Raw genomic sequence first — 23526 nt, 5'->3', positions numbered from 1 at the left:
TAGTGTGAAAGACATTTTGGTTACATACCTGTCCTCCAGTCTAAATGTCCGGATGACACAGGCGACAGTGAAACGGCTCAAGTTGGGCTGCACTCTCTGTCCAGCCTCTCGCATTGTCAGCCCTCGGTTGATGACATGATCAACTAAGGTTTCTCTGATTTCATTTGAAAGATGTTTTCTTCTTTGGCCATGAACTCCTCTACCAGCTCTACCCATACCTCTCACTCTTCTTCCCCCTCTCATTCTCACCCTCCATCTTCCTCTTCCTCTTCCTCTCTCTGCAACGGCTTCCATTGTTGTAATAAAACAAAAGGTGCTCACCTGTGGTCTTTTCATAGTGCTTACTTCCTGATTGAAGTGGTAACAATGAACCATTGAGGTGTTTGGCCAGGTGGCACATGTATTGGCCAATTAGCTCATGTAGTGTCATTTTGAATGGCAGTGTTTTGAAATGGCAAACATGTGACTTTATGTCAGATTGTTGTGTCTTATGCAGAGAACCGTGTGCAGAGCATTTAAAAAGTGCCATTTTTAATTGCAAAATGTGTGTAAAGCAGAAAATGTGTTTAGACTTTTGGAGACTTGAGAAGAGGTTTTGCTCTCTGTGTGTCAGTTTAAATAATTGTGCTGTTCATGTCATTTTAGTGTGTTAGCAATTGGAAAAAACTGTAACTGCTAAATCAGGGTCACACAGCGTTTCTTGGTGGTCTTAATAGGGCCAGCGGGACACCTGTCGACAACTTCTGGTGAAATTGGAGAACGTGCAATTCAAAAAAATAATCATAACAATTATAGATTTTAAACATCTAGGTACATACAAGTGTCTTACATCAGTTAAAAGCTTAAATTCTTGTTAATCTAACTGCATTGTCTGATTTACAATAGGCTTTACAGCGAAAGCATGCCATGCGATTGTTTGAGGACAGCGCCCCACATCAATATATATTTTAAAAACAGGCACAGGCTTCATAAAATCTCAAATAACGATTAAATATTCACTTACTTTTTGAAAATCTTCCTCTGATTTGCAATCCAAAGGGTCCCAGATACAACATGCATGGTCGTTTTCTTAGATAAAATCCTTCTTTATATTCCAAAGGGTGGCTACTTTGAAGAATCTAAAATATTTTTTCAATTTGTTTAACACTTTTTTGGGGGTTTCTACATGATTCCATATGTGTTATTTCTAAAATGTAGGTTAAGTAGTCAAAATAAAGTAAAACCCTGGAATGAGTAGGTGTGTCCAAACTTTTGACTTGTACCTGTACAAGAAGACAGAAATATAACAAAACCGTTTGACAGAGAGACATCGGATTTCGTCAGGTTTAAAAAAATGTTTTTTAATTAAAGATGAAATCATGAAATGTTTTAATAACATTCCATCCATGGGGCCACTAGAGGGCAATTTGTTCGTTTGACTACAGGAAAGGGTTTAAATTGTCTCAAGGATTAAAAATCATTCTTTAACCTGTCTCCTCCCCTTCATCTACACTGATTGAAGGGATCATAGCTTTCAAATGGATTCACCTGGTCAGTCTATGTCATGGAAAGACCAGGTATTCCTAATGCTTTGTACAGTCAGTGTATATTGATACAATATGAAAGGCCATTACTCTGTCGATCCATTACTCTGTTAATCATTCAGAATGCAACTACATCTCTTTCTAAATAGCCCGACCTTTAGGATTGTCTTCTCCTTCTCTGCCCGGATGGGAGGGTGGTTTTGCCACACTTTTCCGATCTGCGTTCCCGTTTTTACCGCCATTGCCCCAGCTCATCTATTCTAGCAGAGGGAGCAGGAGAGTTGGGGAGGAGGAACGAAGGAGGGAAGGAGGAACGGAGGAGGAGAGGAGACCTAAGGATTTTAAATATGGAAGAAATCACAGCTGGGCTCGGCAAAGGTTAACGCATCAAACCTGCCCTATCCCTGCTGTTTCTGGCAGGCTTCCCTCTCTGCCTTTATACCTCTATCTATCTTTCTATTACTTTACCTCTATCTCTCTTTCTATCTTTCTATATCTCTCTTTACCCATCTTTCTTTCACTCCCTTTCACTACCTTTCTATCTATTTTTCCTCACTCTCCCTCCCTCTTAGAGACTACCTCAAATTACCTTTCTATCAGTTTACCTCATTCGTTCTTTCTATCAGTCTACCTCATTCTTTCTTTCTATCACTACCTCTCTTTCTATCACTCTACCTCTACATCTCTTTCTATCACTCTACCTCTCTCTTTCTATCACTCTACCTCTCTCTCTTTCTATCACTCTACCTCTATTTCTATCACTCTACCTCTACCTCTCTTTCTATCACTCTACCTCTACATCTCTTTCTATCACTCTACCTCTCTCTCTTTCTATCACTCTACCTCTCTCTCTTTCTATCACTCTACCTCTACCTCTCTTTCTATCACTCTACCTCTATTTCTATCACTCTACCTCTACCTCTCTTTATATCACTCTACCTCATTCTTGCTTTCTATCACTACCTCTACCTCTCTTTCTATCCCTCTACCTCATTCTTTCTTTCTATCACTACCTCTACCCCTCTTTCTATCCCTCTACCTCTACCTCTCTTTCTATCCCTCTACCTCTACCTCTACCTCTACCCCCCTTTCTATCACTCTACCTCTACCTCTCTTTCTATCACTCTACCTCTACCACTCTTTCTATCACTCTACCCCTACCTCTCTTTCTATTACTCTACCTCTACCTCTCTTTCTATCACTACCTCATTCTCTCTTTCTGTCACTCCCTCTTAGTCGTTCTACGTATCTTTCGATCACCAATCTATCTTGCTGTCTCAACCTCTTTTTGTCAATCTTTGTCTACCTCTCTTTGTCTCTCCACCTCCCCTCTTTTCTTCACTATTTTTTCATGTTTGTCTGCATCCTTGCGGCAGTCTACTCTATTCCCATTGTGCCTGACATTTTACAAGAGAAAAAGCTACAGATTTTCATCATTGCCACACACACTCATGCGCATACGTGCACAGACACACACACACACACACACACACACACACACACACACACACACACACACACACACACACACACACACACACACACACACACACACACACACACACATACACACAATTAACACTCCATGTATATGTGTGTACAGCATGTGTACTGTTGTGCATTAACAATCAGGCTTGTGAAACAGCCTCTGCTCCTGTGTTTGTTACACCTCCCTCCGCAAGTACCTCTGTGTTCCTCCGCTGGGACCAGCATGCTGCATTAGTCTGACAGCCGTTCCCAAGTCCACATAATGACCATGTCAGTCAGCATTGATGTACAGTACCACCATGGGTAGCCAGGGACCCCCGAGCCTCGCCGCACTAGCCATGACAGCCTGGAGTGGGCCTGAATTTTGGACACCTCCCAGACCTGTGGATCTCCCCTGCTTTTGGAAATTAATAACTCTTATTATTTTATATTGTGGTCATGTGCTGTATGAACGTTTCATTTCTTTTCATTCGTATTGCTCCTCTAACTCTCTCTCTATTGGACCAAGTCTTTCGGTATCTCCTATTCCCCATTTTCATCCCCTCTTCAAAAAGTAACCCCCAGCCAACCAGCATCTCCCAAATACTTCCTGTCAACTCTATCATACGGGAGAGGAGGAGGGACCGATGGGACTCTCATAAAGAATCTCTAATAAGCCAAACAGGGTGATTGAAGGTTTAGTCAATATGAACGGAGTGAGGGCAGATAAAGTAAAGAGGGGAATGAAGGAGTATTCATGAGATAGAGATGAAAGGAAAGGATGGAGCCAGGGGGAGAGATAGATGGATAGATGTAGAAAGGGATGGAATGTGAGCTGAATTTGATTTGGAGTTCTGGTGGAACTCTTTGTAGTGTAGTCTCCCCCCTCCACTCACCTGCCCCACCCCATCACTCCTCACCCCACCACACCCTCACCCCTCACTCCCTTCCTCTCTCTCCCTTTCCTCCCCCCCACTCCCTTACTGATCTGTCCTCCTCTCACTCCTGCCACGTTATCCCCCTCGTTCACTTAAGCCCCTCATCCGCTCCTCCTTCCTCCCCCCTCTGACCGGTCCATCCCTGGCTCTGTGTCAAAGCCTTCACAAAGCCCTAATAAAGGCTTCCAATCTCCCCAGTGCCTGACCAGCACCTCAAATATTCTGCTCCCCTCCCTACTTGCCCCAGTTCTCCTCTCTCCAAGCTTCATTTTCCTCTTCAGACATGCAGTGGACCATCCAAAATGAAGTGTTCTGTTCCTTCTTTTATTTATAGTCTATTTCTGCCTCTCCATCCTGTTCTCTCTCTCTTCTCTATTTGTCTCTCTCTTTTTCTGCCTCTCCATCCTGTTCTCTCTCTCTCTTTTTCTCTCTCTCTCTTTCTCTCTCTCTCTCTGTCTCGCTCTCTCTCAATTCAATTCAATTCAATTCAAGGGACTTTCTTGGCATGGGAAACATATATTCACACTGCCAAAACAAGTTAAGTAGATAATATACAGAAGATAAATAAAACAATAAAAATGAACAGTAAACATTACACTCACAGAGAACATCTTAGATGTATAATTACTATTCTGCAGCTAGCTAATTATGTAAGTCTAGAACGAGAATACCGTCAACCGCCGAAGCGTCTATAGACATTGTGACTTCTGGGAAAGTTAACCAGAGACTCTGATGAACCCTACAGGACGATCGAGGATTCCAACAGAGAAGACAACAATGACATACGGGGCGTAAATATATATATACATTGCAATTATTATCGAATGAGCTGCCGTTCCTGTGCAAAGGATTAGCACTTCAATGAATATCATTATAAACTGTCTGTAGTGAATCCGATTTGTCCTTCCCACTCATTCTCAGAGTGTTGGAGGCTGAGGCTATTTTGTAAATGACATCGCTGATGTCGAGGATCGGTAGGATGGTCAGTTTTACAAGGGTATGTTTGGCAGCATGAGTGAAGGATGCTTTGTTGCGAAAGAGGAAGCCGATTCTAAATAAAATTTTGGATTGGAGATGCTTAATGTGAGTCTGGAAGGAGAGGTTACAGTCTAACCAGACACCTAGGTATATGATGTTGTCCACATATTCTAAGTCAGAACCTTCCAGAGTAGTGATGCTGGACGGAAGGGCAGGTGCTGGTAGCGATCGGTTGAAGAGCATGCATTTAATTTGACTTGCATTTAAGAGCAGTTGGAGGCCACGGAAGGAGAGTTGTATGGCATTGAAGCTCGTCTGGAGGTTAGTTAACACAGTTTCCAAAGAAGGGCCAGAAGTATACAGAATGGTCTGCGTAGAGGTGGATCAGAGAATCACCAGCAGCAAGAGCGACATCATTGATGTATACAGAGAAGAGAGTCGGTCCAAGAATTGAACCCTGTGGCACCCCCATTGAGACTGCCAGAGATCAGCAGGCCCTCCGATTTGACACACTGAACTCTATCTGAGAAGTAGTTGGTGAACCAGGCGAGGCAGTCATTTGAGAAACCAAGGCTGTTGAGTCTGCCGATAAGAATGTGGTGATTGACAGAGTCGAAAGCCTTGGCCAGGTCAATGAATACGGCTGCACAGTATTGTCTCTTATCGATGGCGGTTATGATATCGTTTAGGACCATGAGCGTGGCTGAGGTGCACCCATGACAAGCTCGGAAACCAGATTGCATAGCAGATAAGGTACTGTGGGATTCGAAATTGTCGGTGATCTGTTTCTTAAATTGACTTTCAAAGACCTTAAAAAGTCAGGGTAGGATAGATATAGGTCTGTAGCAGTTTGGGTCTAGAGTGTCTTCCGCTTTGAAGAGGGGGATGACTGCGGCAGCTTTCCAATCTATGGGGATCTCAGACGATACGAAAAAGAGGTTGAACAGGCTAGTAATAGGGGTTGCAACAATTTCGGCAGATCATTTTAGAAAGAGAGGGTCCAGATTGTCTAGCCTGGCTGATTTGTAGGGGTCCAGATTTTGCAGCTCTTTCAGAACATCAGCTATCTGGATTTGGGTGAAGGAGAAGTGGGGGAGGCTTGGGCGAGTTGCTGTGGGGGGTGCAATGTCATAGAGAATTGACTTGATAATAGCAGTCTTCACAATTAATGATAGTCACAGACATGACACCTGTCTCCTCTTGAGAGCCAAGTCTGCCTTTGGCAGCCTCTCTCAATACCAAGGATATGCTCACTTTCATTAAGTTTGGGTCAGTCACAGAGGTCAGGTATTCTGCCACGGTGTACTCTCTGTTTAGGGCCAAATAGCATTCTAGTTTGCTCTGTTTTTTTGTAAAATCTTTCCAATGTGTCAAGTAATTCTCCTTTTGTTTTCTCATGATTTGGTTGAGTCTAATTGTTTGCTGTCCTGGGGCTCTGTGGGGTGTGTCTGTGATTGTGAACAGAGCTCCAGGACCAGCTTGCTTAGGGAACTCTTTTCCAGGTTTATCTCTCTATCGGTGATGGCTTTGTTATGGAAGGTTTGGGAATCACTTCCTGTTAGGTCGTTGTAGAATTTAACGGCTCTTTTCTGGCTTTTGATAATTAGGTATTGGCTAAATTCTGCTCTGCATGCATTAGTCTCAATTTGGTGTTTGTCCCATTTTGTGAATTCTTGGTTGGTGAGTGGACCCCAGACCTCACAACCATAAAGGGTAATGGTTTCTATAACTGATTCAAGTATTTTTAGCCAGATCCTAACTGGTATGTTGAGTTTTATGTTCCTTTTGATGGCATAGAAGCCCTTCTTGCCTTGTCTCTCAGATATTTCACAGCTTTGTGGAAGTTACCTGTGGCGCTGAGGTTTAGGCCAAGGTATGTATAGTTTTTTGTGTGTTCTAGGGCAATGGTGTCTAGATGGAATTTGTATTTGTGGTCCTGGCGACTGGAACTTTTTTGGAACACCATTATTTTTGTCTTACTGAGAATTACTGTCAGGGCCCAAGTCTGGTAAAATATGTGCAGAAGATCTAGGTGCTGCTGTAGGCCCTCCTTGGTTGGGGACAGAAGCACCAGTGTGACACACTTAAACGTAGTGGGTGCGGAGTCAGGTGCAGGAGGCAGAAAGTACTGAGTAGTGCTTTATTTAGGCACGGGGAAAATCGTGCGAGCCAAAACTCACGGGCGCAACAAACACGATACCCAAAACCAGGACCTAACAAGTCTAGAGGGAAAACCCCAAAACGAAACACGCTACCAACACACTACCACACACAAACACAGTGGGAAAAAATAAGCCCGCACAAAGAGCAGGCGGGCCGACCAGCTTAAATAGCCCAACTAAACGTAAACAAGAAACAGGTGTAACTAATAAGACAAAACCAACAGAAAAGGGAAAAGGGATCGGTGGCAGCTAGTAGACCGGTGACGATGACCGCCGAGCACCGCCCGAACAGGAAGAGGAGCCACCTTCGGTAGGAGTCGTGATAACCAGATCATCAGCAAACAGCTGACATTTAAGTTCAGATTCTAGTAAGGTGAGGCCGGGTGCTGCAGACTGTTCTAGTGCCCTCGCCAATTCGTTGATATATATGTTGAAGAGGGTGGGGCTTAAGATGCATTCCTGTCTCACCCCACAGCCCTGTGGGAAGAAATTTGTGTTTTTTGCCAATTTTAACCACACACTTGTTATTTGTGTACATGGATTTTATAATGTCGTATGTTTTTCCCCCAACACCACTTTTCATCAATTTGTTAGCAGACCCTTATTGATTCAAAGGCTTTTTTGAAATCAACAAAGACTTTGCTTTTGTTTTGTTTTGTTTATTGTCAATTTAGGGTGTGCAGGGTGAACACGTGGTCTGCCGTACGATAATTTGGTAAAAAGCCAATTTGACATTTGCTCGGTACATTGTTTTCACTGAGGAAATATACGAGTCTGCTGTTAATGATAATGCAGAGGATTTTCCCAAGGTTACTGTTGATGCATATCCACAGTAGTTATTGGTGTCAAATTTGTCTCCACTTTTGTGAATTTTGTGGTGATCGATCCTTGCTTCCAAATATTTGGGAAGATGCCAGAGCTAAGGAGGATGTTAAAGAGTTTTAGTGTAGGCTATTGGAATTTGTTGTCTGTATATTTTATCATTTCATTGAGGATACCATCAACACCACAGGCCTTTTTGGGTTGGAGGGTTTTTATTTGGTCCTGTAGTTCATTCAAGGTAATTGGAGAATCCAGTGGGTTCTGGTTGTCTTTAATAGTTGATTCTAAGATTTGTATTTGATCATGTATATGTTTTTGCTGTTTGTTCTTTGTTATAGAGCCGAAAATATTGGAGAAGTGGTACACCCATACATCTCCATTTTGGATAGATAATTATTCGTGTTGTTGTTTGTTTCGTGTTTTCCAATTTGCCCAGAAGTGGTTAGAGTCTATGGGTTCTTCAATTACATTGAGTTGATTTCTGACGTGCTGTTCCTTTTTCTGTAGTGTATTTCCCTGTTGTTTTAGTGATTCACCATAGTGAAGACTCAGGTTTTCTGGGTCTCTATGTTTTTGGTTGGACAGGTTTCTCAATTTCTTTCTTCTCTCTCTGGAATAAGGTGTCAAACACATGAGCGTTGTAGTGTTTCAGCTTGGCCACTAACCAGCAGTCCTGTCATTCAATAGGTCAATACGTGAATAGATTATTAATGACTACATCAATGTCCCGGTAATCAACAAAACATTCTTTTGGATGAGTAAATACTTATCTTTTCAGCTACCAACACCAAACAGCACTTCCACACTTCCACAGTTTCACAGAATACAATGTCATTTGTCTCTTTACAAATACGCTAATTTGTTTCTTGAAGTAAATCAATGTGCAAAGCACTCTGTTTGGAAGTCAATACTTATTCTGACCTGGTGACAGCCCCACAAAACATGTTTTTCAATTAGTGTCCCCATGCACAAGCAGTGTCCCCAATACACACTGGCCCTTTTCAATCTGTTGGAAATCTGTTGATCTGTTGTCCCTGAACCCGCCGTGGACAAATATATGTTTGTATTGTAACACCCAGCATGTTTTGACTTTAAGCTGTGTGAGTTCTCAGAGTTGTTATATTTCAGACAGGAGCCTGGCATTGACCGTGGTGGGAAATAACACTGTTTTATTGTGAGACGGCAAGGTTGTATTGGAAAACAAGATGAAACCGCTGCTGCTCCAGTCCACACTGTCAAACCACTCAGGTAAATACTGAGTCATTTGAGGGAGAAAAAAAAACACCTTTCAGAGTCTCTGCTAAATGTTTTTTTACTGAGCGCTGAGACCTGGGTGTCTGAATGTTTGACAGATTTTCCCAAATACCGAACCTCTACTCCAAAACAATGAGAAAAGTAAGTCAAGCATATCATGATGGTGGAATGAAACTCCAGAAAGTTTTCTGTCATTCTGTCTCTCACACGCAAGGACACAAAACACATGAATGCACATACACACAGACACACAACACAGACACAACATGAACACAACACGAGTGTGCACACACACACAGGCAGGCAGGCATACACACACACACAAGCCCACACTTGCACATGGATGCACGCACTCACGCACGCAAATACACACACAGCTAGGCAGCAGTATGTTTTAGACGGGGGCAGTATGTAGCTGTGACACCTGACCTTTGTGCGAGTTGTGACGGTGCCCTAAGGGGGGGGTGTACGGCTGTAATGTGGTGCTGGAGGGTTGTAATGTGGTGCTGGAGGGTTGTAATGTGGTGCTGGAGGGTTGTAATGTGGTGCTGGAGGGTGATTTGTAATGTGGTGTTGTTTTGACGTTTGTAATGTGATTGTGTGGCGGTTGTGGTGGCACACAATGTGCTTTTAGGGGGGCGGGGGGTGTATGTGTTGTTTTTAGTGTAATGAGGATGGCTCAATAAAGTAAGACAAAAAGTCTCTCCTACTCTCTCTCTCTCTCTCTCGCTCTCTCTGCAACAAGGTGTCAAACACAATAACTGTGTAGTAGCTTAGCTTAGCCACTAACCAGCACTCCTGTCATTCAATAGGTCAATACATGAATAGTTTATTAATGACTACATCAATGTCTTTGTTCTCCTAGTTTGCTCTCCACCCCTCCCTCTACTTTCTCTGTCTTCCATCTCTCTCTCCATCTGTCACGCCCCTGCATATTTTTGTCTCCTCTCTGTCACTCTCTTTCTGCCTCAGTCTTCTTAGTTTGCTGTTCTCCCTTCCCACTCTCTATCCCTCCGTCTTCCCCCCCCTCCATCTCTCTCCTTCTTATTCTCCCTCTCTCCCTTCCCTCCTTCTCCCTTCCCACTCTCTATCCCTCTGACTTTCCCCATCTCCCCTCTCCTTCTCTCTCCTTCTTATTCTCCCTCTCTCCCTTCCCTTCCCTCCTTTCCCTTCCCACTCTCTATCCATCCCTCTTTGCCCCCATCTCTCTCTCCTCTCACACTTCCCTCGCTCTTCCATCTTTCCCTCCTTTTGTATTTTCCTGCCTCAGGAGAGAGAAATGAAATAAATGTAAATGGACTGGAGGAGAGCAAGCTGAACTCAACCTTTCGCTCATGGAACAGAGAATAAAAGAAACATGAGTTTCTGACGTCATATGACACAATAATAACAACGGCGTCAACACATCTGTCTCTCGACTTTTTCATTATGTACAGTACTGTATACCATAGTTACTGCCTGGGGGGGACACGAAAATAAATTCACTTTGTTAGTAATGAAACAACGACAGCATATCCTAAACTGTCCTTACGGGCATACGTGTAGGATAACCATGACCACTACAATCTCACCAAAGAGACACCAGTTGGTTGGCAGTGGATCAGTCATCATATTAGGCTGTTTTTCAGGAAATAGATTATTAGTTTGAAGAATGTGATTTAATGCGGTCTTCAAACTCGGATAGTTTTATTTGTGAGAGTAGTTTCATTTCCTGAGAAATGAGACTATCGAGGTTATTCTATGCAAAGGCCTGAGCTTGTCTTCAATTCATCCTGTAGCCTTTAATCCTTCGCTAGCCCTCCCTCTGTGTGTTTCTCTCGTTCCCTCTCTTCTCCTGGTGTTTTGCCAGGGTATACGCTGTGACCGTATGCTGTTGGTCCTGGTGTCTGTATGTTTGGGAATGGGAAGGCTGTATTTTTTTGTGTGTGGAGGGGGGGTCACAGGGCAGTATGCCAATGTGTTGCTTGGGGAAACATTGGAAGAGCAGGTGTGTGTTCTACAGGTGCTGTGGGAGGGGGTGTACCTTTGATGTGGAGCTCATGGTGGAAGATGACGTGGGTGTTTTGGGAGGCCCTCTGAGACTGTAATGACCGCAGGGGACATTGGCTGCAGATGTTGATTACTGTCCTGTGGTGAGCCTATAGCTCCCCCCTCCACCCAAGGCACACAGTCCTCCAAATGAGCAACAGCCGTGTTTGTGTGTGTGCATGTGTTTTTTCTCTACCACTTGCAGCACAAAAACTATCGAGGTGCTAATTTTCTGATCTACAATTTCTTAATTAATTGAAAACATACATTGTTTTGTGTTTGTGTATAACAGTAACTCAAATTAAATAAAGGCTAACTATGTTATTATATGATAAGCTTATGTGGAACATTCAACAGGATAATGACATGGAGTTAAAAAATCACTGTAGCTAACTTGCTGTTAGATGTTCTGCTGCATTACGGAGTTCTCACTGTGAGTCTTGAAATTCTTGATTGTGAGAGTTGGAGGACAAGAGATGGAGATGAGACACTTACTTTACATTAGAAAGGAATAGTCCACATTATTCATATTTATAGAACAATAGCCAAATCCAACATAATATGATGTCCCTTTCATCTTTCCACGGCCCGGAGCTGTAAGGGATTTCTTCCATTGACGGAGAGGCGGACCAAAGCGCAGCGTGGTTATTTTGATTCATGTTTTAATAAATCACTTCACATGAACAAACTAACAAACTAACAAAAACAAGAACCGTGAAAACCTAAAACAGCCCTATCTGGTGCAAAACACAGAGACAGGAACAATCACCCACAAACACACAGTGACACCCAGGCTACCTAAGTATGATTCTCAATCAGAGACAACTAATGACACCTGCCTCTGATTGAGAACCATACTAGGCCGAAACATAGAAATACCCAAATCATAGAAAAACAAACATAGACTGCCCACCCAACTCACGCCCTGACCATACTAAATAATGACAAAACAAAGGAAATAAAGGTCAGAATGTGACAGTACCCCCCCAAAGGTGCGGACTCCGGCCGCAAAACCTTAACCTATAGGGGAGGGTCTGGGTGGGCGTCTGTCCACGGTGGCGGCTCTGGCGCTATCTAACCATGGCCACCCCTCTCAATGACCCCACTGGACAGAGGGGCAGCTCGGGACAGAGGGGCAGCTCGGGACAGAGGGGCGGAAGCTCTGGACAGAGGGGCGGAAGCTCTGGACAGAGGGGCGGAAGCTCTAGACCGAGGGGCAGCTCTGGACAGAGGGGGGGCAGCTCGGGACAGAGGGGCAGGGGCTCTGGCGCCTCTGGGCTGAGGGGCTCTGGCGCCTTTGATTCATGCCAGACAGGCGGGAGGCTCCGGCAGCAGCGCCGGACAGGCGGGAGGCTCCGGCAGCAGCGCCGGACAGGCGGGAGGCTCCGGCAGCAGCGCCGGACAGGCGGGAGCTCCGGCAGCAGCGCCGGACAGGCGGGAGACTCCGGCAGCAGCGCCGGACAGGCGGGATACTCCGGCAGCAGCGCCGGACAGGCGGGAGACTCCGGCAGCAGCGCCGGACAGGCGGGAGACTCCGGAAGCAGCACCGGACAGGCGGGACCACCTGCAGGGAGGAGACAGAGAGACAGCCTGGTGCGTGGGGCTGCCACAGGAACCACCAGGCTGGGGAGACCTTCAGGAGGCTTGGTGTTAGGAGGAGGCACCTGAAGGACCGGGCTGTGGGGGAGCACTGGAGCTCTGGTGCGCAACCTTGGCACCACTTCCCCAGGCTGGACAACTACTCTAGCCCAGACCCTCCAGAGTGCAGGCACAGGTTGAACCGGGCTTTGGGTAAGCACGGGAGATCTAGTGCTTACTACACGCACCTCTCCCTTAGGCTCCACTCCCACATTTGCCCGGCACGAGCGGAGCGCAGGCAGAGGACGCACTGCACCCTCCCAGCGCCCCGGAGACACAGCACGCAGAGCCGGCGCAGGATACCCTGGACCAAAACTGCGTACCGGCGACCAGACCCGCTGAGCAGGCACCATACGCCCTGGCTCGATGCCCACACTCGCATGGCACTTTCGGGGGGCTGCCCTATGGCGCACCGGGCTATGGGCACGCACTGGCAACACCGTGCGCTTAACCGCATAACACGGTGCCTGACCAACAATTTCGCTGCTTATAATAAGCACGAGGAGTGAGCTCAGGTCTGCTACCTGGCTTAGCACCACACCTCGTCTGCCCCCCCAAATTTTTTGGGGGGGCTGCCTCTTGTACCTGTCGCACTGCCGTGCTGGCTTCGCCAACCTCATTCTCCTGTAACCTTCCTTGCACTGCTCCATCGAATCCCAGGCGGGCTCCGGCACTCTCCCTGGGTCGACCGCCCACCTGTCTATCTCCTCCCAAGTTGTGTAGTCCAGATTTTGCTCCCATGTCCCGAAATCCTGACCTCGCTGTTGCTGTTCCTTCTCCTGCTGCTGCTGTTTACCACGCCGCTTGGTCCTGTCGGGGTGGGTGATTCTGTAAGGGATTTCTTCCATTGAAGGAGAGGCGGACCAAAGCGCAGTGTGGTTATTTTGATTCATGTTTTAATAAATCACTTCACATGAACAAACTAACAAACTAACAAAAACAAGAACCGTGAAAACCCAAAACAGCCCTATCTGGTGCAAAACACAGAGACAGGAACAATCACCCACAAACACACAGTGACACCCAGGCTACCTAAGTATGATTCTCAATCAGAGACAACTAATGACACCTGCCTCTGATTGAGAACCATACTAGGCCGAAACATAGAAATACCCAAATCATAGAAAAACAAACATAGACTGCCCACCCAACTCACGCCCTGACCATACTAAATAATGACAAAACAAAGGAAATAAAGGTCAGAACGTGACAGTAGCATAATATTTTTCTATTATTCCCATCCATGACAACAGTAGCTACGCTAAAGGCGAACTACAGTACAGCCAGTTATGATCGCCTAATCTGTCAACCATAGCATGATGAGCTGCCTCATTCATATATGATAAAGCTACCTATAGATTGTCCCTCTTATGCAGTCTGCCCTTCAGGAACATATAGTACTGTATCCCTGTTTCTCTTTCTTAGATGCTCAGTAAATAATGTCAGTCTAGATTACATTCACATTTGAGTCATTTAGCAGACGCTCGTATCAGAGCGATTTAGAGTAGTGGATTATTGTGGGGAAAATACAAGATTATGTTTTAATACTGCTATTGCATCCAATGGTTGTTTTATGCAACAGAATCATGTTCTTCGAACTCTACTGTCTGTTTGAACTGAGAGGAGCTTCTGAGATGTAACTCTAGCTCTAGCGACTGATTTATGATGGTCTTGTCCTCTCTCGGAGCCCGCATTCCATAGAATGAGTTGGTGTTTGTGTACTGGGAGGTACCAGGGTGGAAATGTCTCAGGTATGGATAATGATGTTTCCACACAACGAGAACAGTCTTTACAGCAGATACTGTTTCATATGAATCCTAAACTTGTGACCCATTCCACACATCTGTCATGTAGACTAAAAGGGGTGTATCTTTGCATCGGGGCTCTCAACAAATCATCTAAGAGTGGTTCATCAACCAGCCATCGTTATTGCAGAGCACTCACATCATCCACTTGTGTGTGTGGTGTGACATGCTTTCCTTATTAATATGTTTTGAATAAAGTAATATCCTGATTGGTGATTGACCTTGTCTCCACTCATAACCCTGGCATTGCAAGCACCTTGCTCTACCAACTGTGTTCTAACCATCCTTCTGGATTCTTCACACACACGAATGCAAGCACGCAGATACGCACACACTAAGAAGCACACACTTCGACGCGCGCACAGAGACACATTGACATGCACACACGCACACACATGCACAAACACGCATGAACACACACACGTTCGAGCATTTAAAATGAAGTCAAATGACCAAAGTGCCCTTTAGTGGTGTAATGTTAATGTTTTTCATAATTTTATCATTAATAAAACATTTATTTTATAATTCTGCCGAAAATCCAGTGTTTCTATGTCAAACATTTTTGTTATATTTCAGTCTTTTGTGATGTATATAGAGTGTAATATTGGGAGGCAAACTAAAAATGTAATACATTTCCACTCTATATATGACATGGTACGGTCTTCTTTTTTCTAAGCCCATAACCATGTGTGTGAGGTGTATACGTTTTTTTGAAAGTAGATTTGTTTAAAACTACAAAGAAACACCCTGTGTGACCCTGATTTAGCCCACTGCAGTAAAAGGTTAAACATTTTTCCCCTCGTCTTTCCACACTGGTTTGTCGGCAACGTCGGTATTAAATATGTTGTCCCGGGAGGTGTCGCTTTGATCGATGTCTTGGAGCATGACTTAAAACCCCTGATATAACGGCTTTTCTCCATTAAAAGACGAGTAGAAGAGGAAGAGGAGGAAGAGGGGCCCTATGATCAGTCACATCATCTACAGTACCGTTCAAAAGTTTGGGGTCACTTAGAAATGTCCTTGTTTTTGAAAGAAAAGCTCATTTTCTGTCCATTAAAAATGACATCAAATTGATCAGAAATGCAGTGCAGATATTGTTAATGTTGTAAATGACTATTGTAGCTGGAAACAGCAGATTTTTTATGGAATATCTACATAGGCGGCCCATTATCAGCAACCATCACTCCTGTGTTCCAATGACATGTTGTGTTAGCTAATTTATAATTTTAAAAGGCTAATTGATCTTTAAATGGTACCCGCAAAACACCAGTCTCCAACGTCAACAGTGAAGAGGCGACTGACTCCGGGATGCTGGCCTTCTAGGCAGAGTTCCTCTGTCCAGTGTCTGTGTTCTTTTGCCCATCTTAATATTTTCTTTTTTTTTCCAGTCTGAGATGTTTTTTCTTTGCAACTCTGCCTAGAAGGTCAGCATCCCGGAGTCGCCTCTTCACTGTTGACGTTGAGACTGGTGTTTTGTGGGTACGATTTAATGGAGCTGCCAGTTGAGGCCTTGTGATGCATCTGTTTCTCAAACCAGACACTCTAATGTACTTGTCCTCTTGCTCAGTTGTGCACCGGGGCCTCCCACTTCTCTTTATATTTTGCTTAGAGGCAGTTTGCACTGTTCTGTGAAGGGAGTAGTACACAGCGTTGTACGAGATCTTCAGTTTCTTGGCAATTTCTCGCATGGAATAGCCTTCATTTCCCAGAACAAGAATAGACTGACGAGTTTCAGAGGAAAATCTTTGTTTCTAGCCATCTTGAGCCTGTAATCGAACCCACAAATGCTGATGCTCCAGATACTGGTTGCTGATAATGGGCCTCTGTACGCCTATGTAGATATTCCATTAAAAAAAATCTGTTGCTTCCAGCCTCAATAGTCATTTACAACATTAACAATGTACTTACTGTATTTCTGATCAATTTGATGTTATTTTAATGGACAAAAAATGTGCTTTTCTTTCAAAAACAAGGACATTTCTATGTGACCCCAAACCTTTGAACGGTAGTGTATAGTCGTCAGGAGGAAGAGAAGAGAGGGCTGATGATGACTGTAGCTGTGGGGGCCAACCAGACCCAAATTGAAAACCTCATCTCATGAAATGCTTGAGAAATATTGCAGCATTTGCACTTTCGGGAAGAGAAAAAAACAGCATGATAAGTTAACTTTTTTTTAGTGCAAGCTCAAATGATACAGTTAAAGAACAAGCTTCAAAGTAAGATAGTGGGGGTAGTTAGTTAAAAGTAGTGTTGGAAAAGTATTGGAAGCATTTCTGAGTGCAAGGAGGGGACACATGGGGACAGGAGGAAGAGAATGAAAGAATGAAAGTTTAGTTTCTCTCTCTCTTTCCATCCTTTCAGGCCAGCATAAGTGTTGCTATATTGTTAATAGCCTGGCTAGCACACTACTCAGCAAAGTAGTATAGGTAGTTAGATGTAATTGGGACACGATTTTAAGCGTCAATTTGTTAAGATCCTCATCTTTGCCATTTGGGCTGTGTGAATGAATCAAGCAGGTGGAAGAGTTGGGAAGGATTCATGAGAAGCGTTTCATTTATATACCCTCGCTCACTCTTGGCATCGCTCCCGGTTTTTAGAGTGGTGTGTGTGTATATTTGTGTGTGTGTGTGTGTGTGTTATCAGGCAGGCATTTGCTGCTCCTGCTTCCAGTTTGCTAATTTGTAAAGCACCAGGCGGGGAAGCGATTTGCAGGCACACCGGGTCCTCTTTTGGTGTTGTGCTTTGAAAGGCCCCCCTGCTCTGTGTCTCAGTGGTATTGGAATGGAGTTGTGGCCTCACTGGAGACTCTCTTTGATGCTCCCTGATTCTTTCAACTGAGGTGATAACTGGGCCCAGATCAGTTTCAAAGTAAAAATGTTCAAATTCCTCGGTCCCTGAAAGGGTGATTCATTTTAAAAAGCTAAAAGGTATTTCATTTAGGATGCTGTTATAGAAAGGTGTGTTAGTGGGAACCAATGCATTTGCCTTGTGACCGCCAACTCACCCAAAACAAGTTTCATCCAGTTTATTCGATTTGGGAACCTATTTCAGATACATAAAACATACTAAGCATCCAGACAGTTTTCTTCATCCAGAGTTTGTTTTGCAGAAGCGTGTTTCAGACAAGTCTGGGCTGGGCAGTATTCAAATATTAGCTGCATTGGCCTGTAGGAAAGTGTGCAGGGGGTGTGGCCCAGAGTATACAGTTGAAGTCGGAAGTTTACATACACCTTTGCAAAATATATTTAAACTCAGTTTTTCACAATTTCTGACATTTAATCCTAGTACAAATTCCCTGTCTTCGGTAAGTTAGGATCACACCTTTATTTTAAGAATGTGAAATGTCAGAATAATAGTAGAGAATGTCCTTTACCATTTGTACATTGTTAAAACACTGTATATATATATATATAATATGACATTTGTAATGTCTTTATTGTTTTGAAACTTCTGTATGTGTGATGTCTACTGTTAATTTTTATTGTTTATTTCACTTTATATATGATCTACCTCACTTGCTTTGGCAATGTTAACACATGTTTCCCATGCCAATAAAGCCCTTGAATTGAATTGAATTTAATTGAATTTCATCACATTCCCAGTGGGTCAGAAGTTTACATACACTCAATTAGTATTTGGTAGCATTGCCTTTAAGTTGCTTAACTTGGGTCAAAAATTTCGGGTAGCCTTCCACAAACTACAAACAATAAGTTGGGTAAATTTTGTCCCAGTCCTCCTGACAGAGCTGGAGTCAGGTTTGTAGGCCTCCTTGCTCGCACACACATTTTCAGTTCTGCCAACAAATGTTCTATAGGATTGAGGTCAGGTCTTTGTGATGGCCACTCCAATACCTTGACTTTGTTGTCCTTAAGCCATTTTGCCACAACTTTGGAAGTATGCTTGGGGTCATTGTCCATTTGGAAGACCCATTTATGACCAAGCTTTATTAACTTCCTGACTGATGTCTTGATATGGGGACTGGAGTCCCCATATTGTTTTTATTTACTTTGTTGCTCTTTCGCACACCAGTATTTCTACTTGCACATCATCATCTGCTCATCTATCACTCCAGTGTTAATTTGCTAAACTGTAATTACTTCGCTACTATGGCCTATTTATCTTGTTAACGGTACAGGTTCCCCTAGGGGTACCACACCCCCCCGCTCAACTGAAACAGTGGTGCACAGAATGCAAAAATATTCTTAGAAATATTTAACCTCGACACATTAACAAGTCCAATAGCTCAAATGAAAGATAAACACCTTGTTCATCTAGCCAGCGTGTCAGATTTCTAAAATGTTTTACGGCGAAAACATAGCACATATTTATGTCAAACCACCACCAAAGACACAGCCGATATACAGCCATTTTGTCGAACAAAAGATGCAATCACAAACGCAGGATTAAAAGAAAAATAATTCACTAACCTTTTGAAAGTCTTCATCAGATGACAGTAATAGGACATGTTACACAGTACATTTATGTTTTTTTCAATAATATGCCATTTATATCCATAAATCACCGTTTACATTGACGCCATGCTGAGAAAATGCTAAAAAATGTCAGGAGAAATTTGAAAACTCCGCCAGATAACGCCAATACACATCATAAACTTTGACTAAATATACATGTTCTACATATAGTTAGAAAGATACACTGCTTCTTAATGCAATCGCTTTGTCACATTTCTTTTTAACGTTACAGAAATCGTTCATTTTTCAATAATCTGAGACGGCGCTCAGACATAAGCAATATTTCTCCGCTATGTTGGAGTCAACAGAAACACAAAATTACAACATAAATATTCCCTTACCTTTGATGGTCTTCGATCAGAATGTAGTGGAAGTAGTCATACTTACCCAATACATCATTTGGTTTCAAGTCGTGTGTCTTTGTATTAGCATATGCTATGAGTTCCAGCTGAAATGCTTCCAAAATTACTTCTGGCCCCGAACAGTTGCGCATCAAAACTTCAAAATTACATCTTATATGTCGACTAAACTGGTCAAACTAAGTGCAGAATCAAGCTTTAGGATGTTCTAAACGTACAAAACAATGATCTAATCTCTCTGACGAACGTGCTTCTTCGCATGCGATCTGGAACAAAAGGACGTGTCTCCAAAAAGCGCGCTCTCGTAACCTTGTATTTTCTCGCGACACTCAGTCTTTTGCCTACCAAAGGCTCAAAACTCGCGGGATTTGCACAATTAAATGCTGTACTGAAAGAGGACATCTAGTGGAAGACATAGAAAGTGTCTCCAGATCCATAGCTGGTTGGGAAGGGTGGGGGCGATGACGTCAAAGTTGCCCCAAATTTCAGGCACCCAAAAATAGTTTGGGAGATTGCCTGCCCTGTGAGTTCTGCTATACTTACAGACATAATTCAAACGGTTTTAGAAGCTTTAGAGTGTTTTCTATTCAATAATTATTATTATATGCATATATTAGCAATTTTGGACAGATTTCTTTTCAGTTTACTATGGGCACGCAATTCTTCCAAAGGGGGCAGTATTGTCCCGAGCCTTAACATATTGCCTTACTTCCTCACGCCATTTGCACACACTGTATATAGACTTCCTTTTTTCTATTGTGTTATTGACTGTACGCTTGTTTATTCCATTTTTCAACTCTGTGTTGTTGTTTGTGTCGCACTGCTTGGCTTTATCTTGGCCAGGTCGCAGTTGTAAATGAAAACTTGTTCTCAACTAGCTTACCTTAAATAAAGGTTCAATAAAAAATATAAAAAATGTAAAGCCATGACATCATTTTCTGGAAATTAAAGACACAGTCTACTTAGTGTATGTTAACTTCTGACCCACTGGAATTGTGATACAGTGAATTATAAGTGAAATAATCTGTCGGTAAACAATTGTTGAAAAAAAATTACTTGTGCCATACACAAAGTAGATGTCCTAACCGACTTGTCAAAACTATAGTTAACAAGAAAATAGTGGAGTGGTTGAAAAACTAGTTTTAATGACTACAACCTAAGTTTATGTAAACTTCCGACTTCAACTGTATGTCTGAGTTTCCCGACAAAAACTCTCCTCCAGGTGTATTTTTCCTCAGACGTCCGACTGCAAATACACACGTCAAAACACGTTGGTCAGTTTATGTTGAGAGAGAGAGAGAGAGAGAGAGAGAGAGAGAGAGAGAGATTTGTAGTCGTTTGTTTGCGTCTGTTGTTGATTGATTCATTGACTCATTACTTTGCCAGTGGATGTGTACAGTAGATTGTTGCCGCGTTATGAGCAGAGCTGCTCAGAATGAAAGCTTGCTTGCTTTCTTTATTTTTCTGAATAGCCTTTGATACAGTTATACATTTTTGCCTGTTATGGTATAATGAGAAAACAGATCCAAATTTTCCCCTATCCCCATACCAAAGCTCAGTGATGTTTGGGGGTTATTAATTTCTCCAATTTATTTTCAGATATCTTTACTTTGTGGATGTTCTTTGATCAAATTAGCACCCACTGTATAATCACAGAGTTTGGTTCCACCTTTTACAAAGTAGGTCATACCGTAGAAAGCTTTGTGTGTGTGAGTGAATGTGTGTGTGTTAATCAGTGCTGACACAACACACTCAGACACACACCACATACAGAAACACACACACACACACACTACTATTTAGCTCCATTAGTCTCCTGTTGTGGATGCTTAGGGTGTTTATTGGATAACAAATGTTCTCTTGTTTACCGCATCCCTAGAGGGGATCACAGAGAGATGAAAGGGCCTCACCATGCATCTGAACAGACACACACATACACACTTGCACACACACGCAAGGGGAATTTAACTCTGCAGCAGGGTTGTGTGCGTGTTTGTGTGTTTGTCCTGGTGTCTCTCTCTCCCATCTTCTTGGTCTTTGAGTGCAGACATGGTATGTGGGTCATTCAACCAATTCGGTGCCTTTTTGAGATGTGTAACTTGGTGGGAAAAAATGTTTGCTTTTCAACAAGCTCTCACAGTCTCACTGCAGAATTAGACGTGTATCCAAACTAAGTGTTTTTGTTGTTGCTGCTGCTCTGTATCATTCCATCATTCCAAGTTAAAGGTTCTGTTTAGGCACTCTATCTGAATGGTTAAGGAAAGGGTTGAAGTTTGGGATAGGGTTAAAACATTAAGTATAGGCACTCATTCCGAAAGCTCAAGGTAAGGGTTACGTTTAGGCACTCTATCTGAATGGTTAAGGAAAGGGTTAAGGTTTGGGATAGGGTTAAACCAAAACATTTAAAACCAACGTCCACACCTGGGATCGAACCTTAACCTTCTAATCCAGGGTCATAGGATTATGCCTATCCACCACCCTGTTCTCAATGCCCTTAAATGCTTGAACATCTTCCTAATATGGAGTTGCACCCCCTTTTGCCCTCAGAACAGCCTCAATTCACCAGGGCATGGACTCTACAAGGAGTCGAAAGCGTTCCACAAGGATGCTGGCCCATGTTGACTCCAAAGCTTCCCACTGTTGTTTCAAGTTGGCTGGATATCCTTTGGGTGTCGGACCATTCTTGATACACACAGGAAACTGTGGAGCGTAAAAAATGTAGTCTATTTCAGAAGAACAGAATAGCGTACTCTGAGTTGCCTTTATGTTATTCCCGGATATGGCTATGCTGTTGGCTTCACTAGTTCATTTAGCAGACAATATTCGCTTAGAATTCTGTGACATTATTTTTTTGTATTTTATAGTATGAAGAATATAATTAAAAGCTTAATAAAATAGAAAATATATTTTCAAAGATAGTGTGCCCAAGCGGCAATTCTGTGTTGAGCGGTTAACAAAGAAACGGGTCCTATATGCTTAATATAGAGTTAGTCATACAACATTGGGCTATATGTTTTTATTTTATAAGGCTCCATGATGGGACTCTAATGATGATTTGAAAAAAAGCTGCAAGCTGCACACACTTCATCAGTCTCTCATTCATAATTTGACAAGCACTTAATATTCTCACCAGTCCTCAAATTTCCCGCCGGCATCCCCCTTGTGTGACCATAATTCCCCCTTAAAAATCCATGCCTTTTGCGGCCAAAGTGGCTATTGTGCCCTTGGGCTGAATATAACAGGCTAATTATAGATCCCTTCTCCCGGCTGCCATGCTCCAAAGGACCTCCCAATAATATGGCTCACAGGTCTTTCTCACAGTCATTTCAGCTAAGAAGCACATTTCAGCTAAAAATCACATTTTATTCATAAATGTACAAGATTAATAAAATGTAATAAGCCTAGCCATTTTAGAAAGATAATGGGATCCTCCTCTTTTTAATAGAGGCCATCAAAACATTTTCTCAAGCATTTGCATAGCCTATAGAAATTTTGTTAAACATGAGCTCATGGGCACTCATGAAGTGTTTGATTATATTTCCAATTACATTTCCGTTGATGTCAGAGTGATTAGAAGAACAACACACTGCTGAGTACCAGGCAGTTAGCAAGTTTGGTAGGGTACTAATGACCATCAGCAGCATCAGAGCATGGAGAAGCCTAATTACCGTGACTAAACAGTCACGTAGATTTTGACTGCCATCGTGACTCGTGACCACCAGTCTGGCGGTAATACGGTCCCAGAACAGCCCTACGCCTGGCACCTACTACCATGTTAAGTTCAAAGGCACTTACATTTTTGTTGCCCATTCATCCTTTGAATGGCACACACACACAATCCATGTCTCAATTGTCACTAGGCTCAGAAATTCTTCTTTAACTTCTTTGTCTCCTCCCCTTCATCTGCACTGATTGAATTGGATTTAACAAGTGACGTCAACAAGGTATATCATAGCTTTCACCTGGATTCACCAAGTCAGTCGATGTCATTGAAAGAACAGGTGTTCTTAATATTTTGTACACTCAGTATAAATAATAATAATTTAACTGTAATAGCGCTTTCATTACAATCTCAAAGCA

Source organism: Oncorhynchus tshawytscha, linkage group LG33 (assembly GCF_018296145.1).
Source record: "Oncorhynchus tshawytscha isolate Ot180627B linkage group LG33, Otsh_v2.0, whole genome shotgun sequence".
NCBI lineage: Eukaryota > Metazoa > Chordata > Actinopteri > Salmoniformes > Salmonidae > Oncorhynchus > Oncorhynchus tshawytscha.
This window is presented reverse-complemented; position numbering follows the sequence as displayed.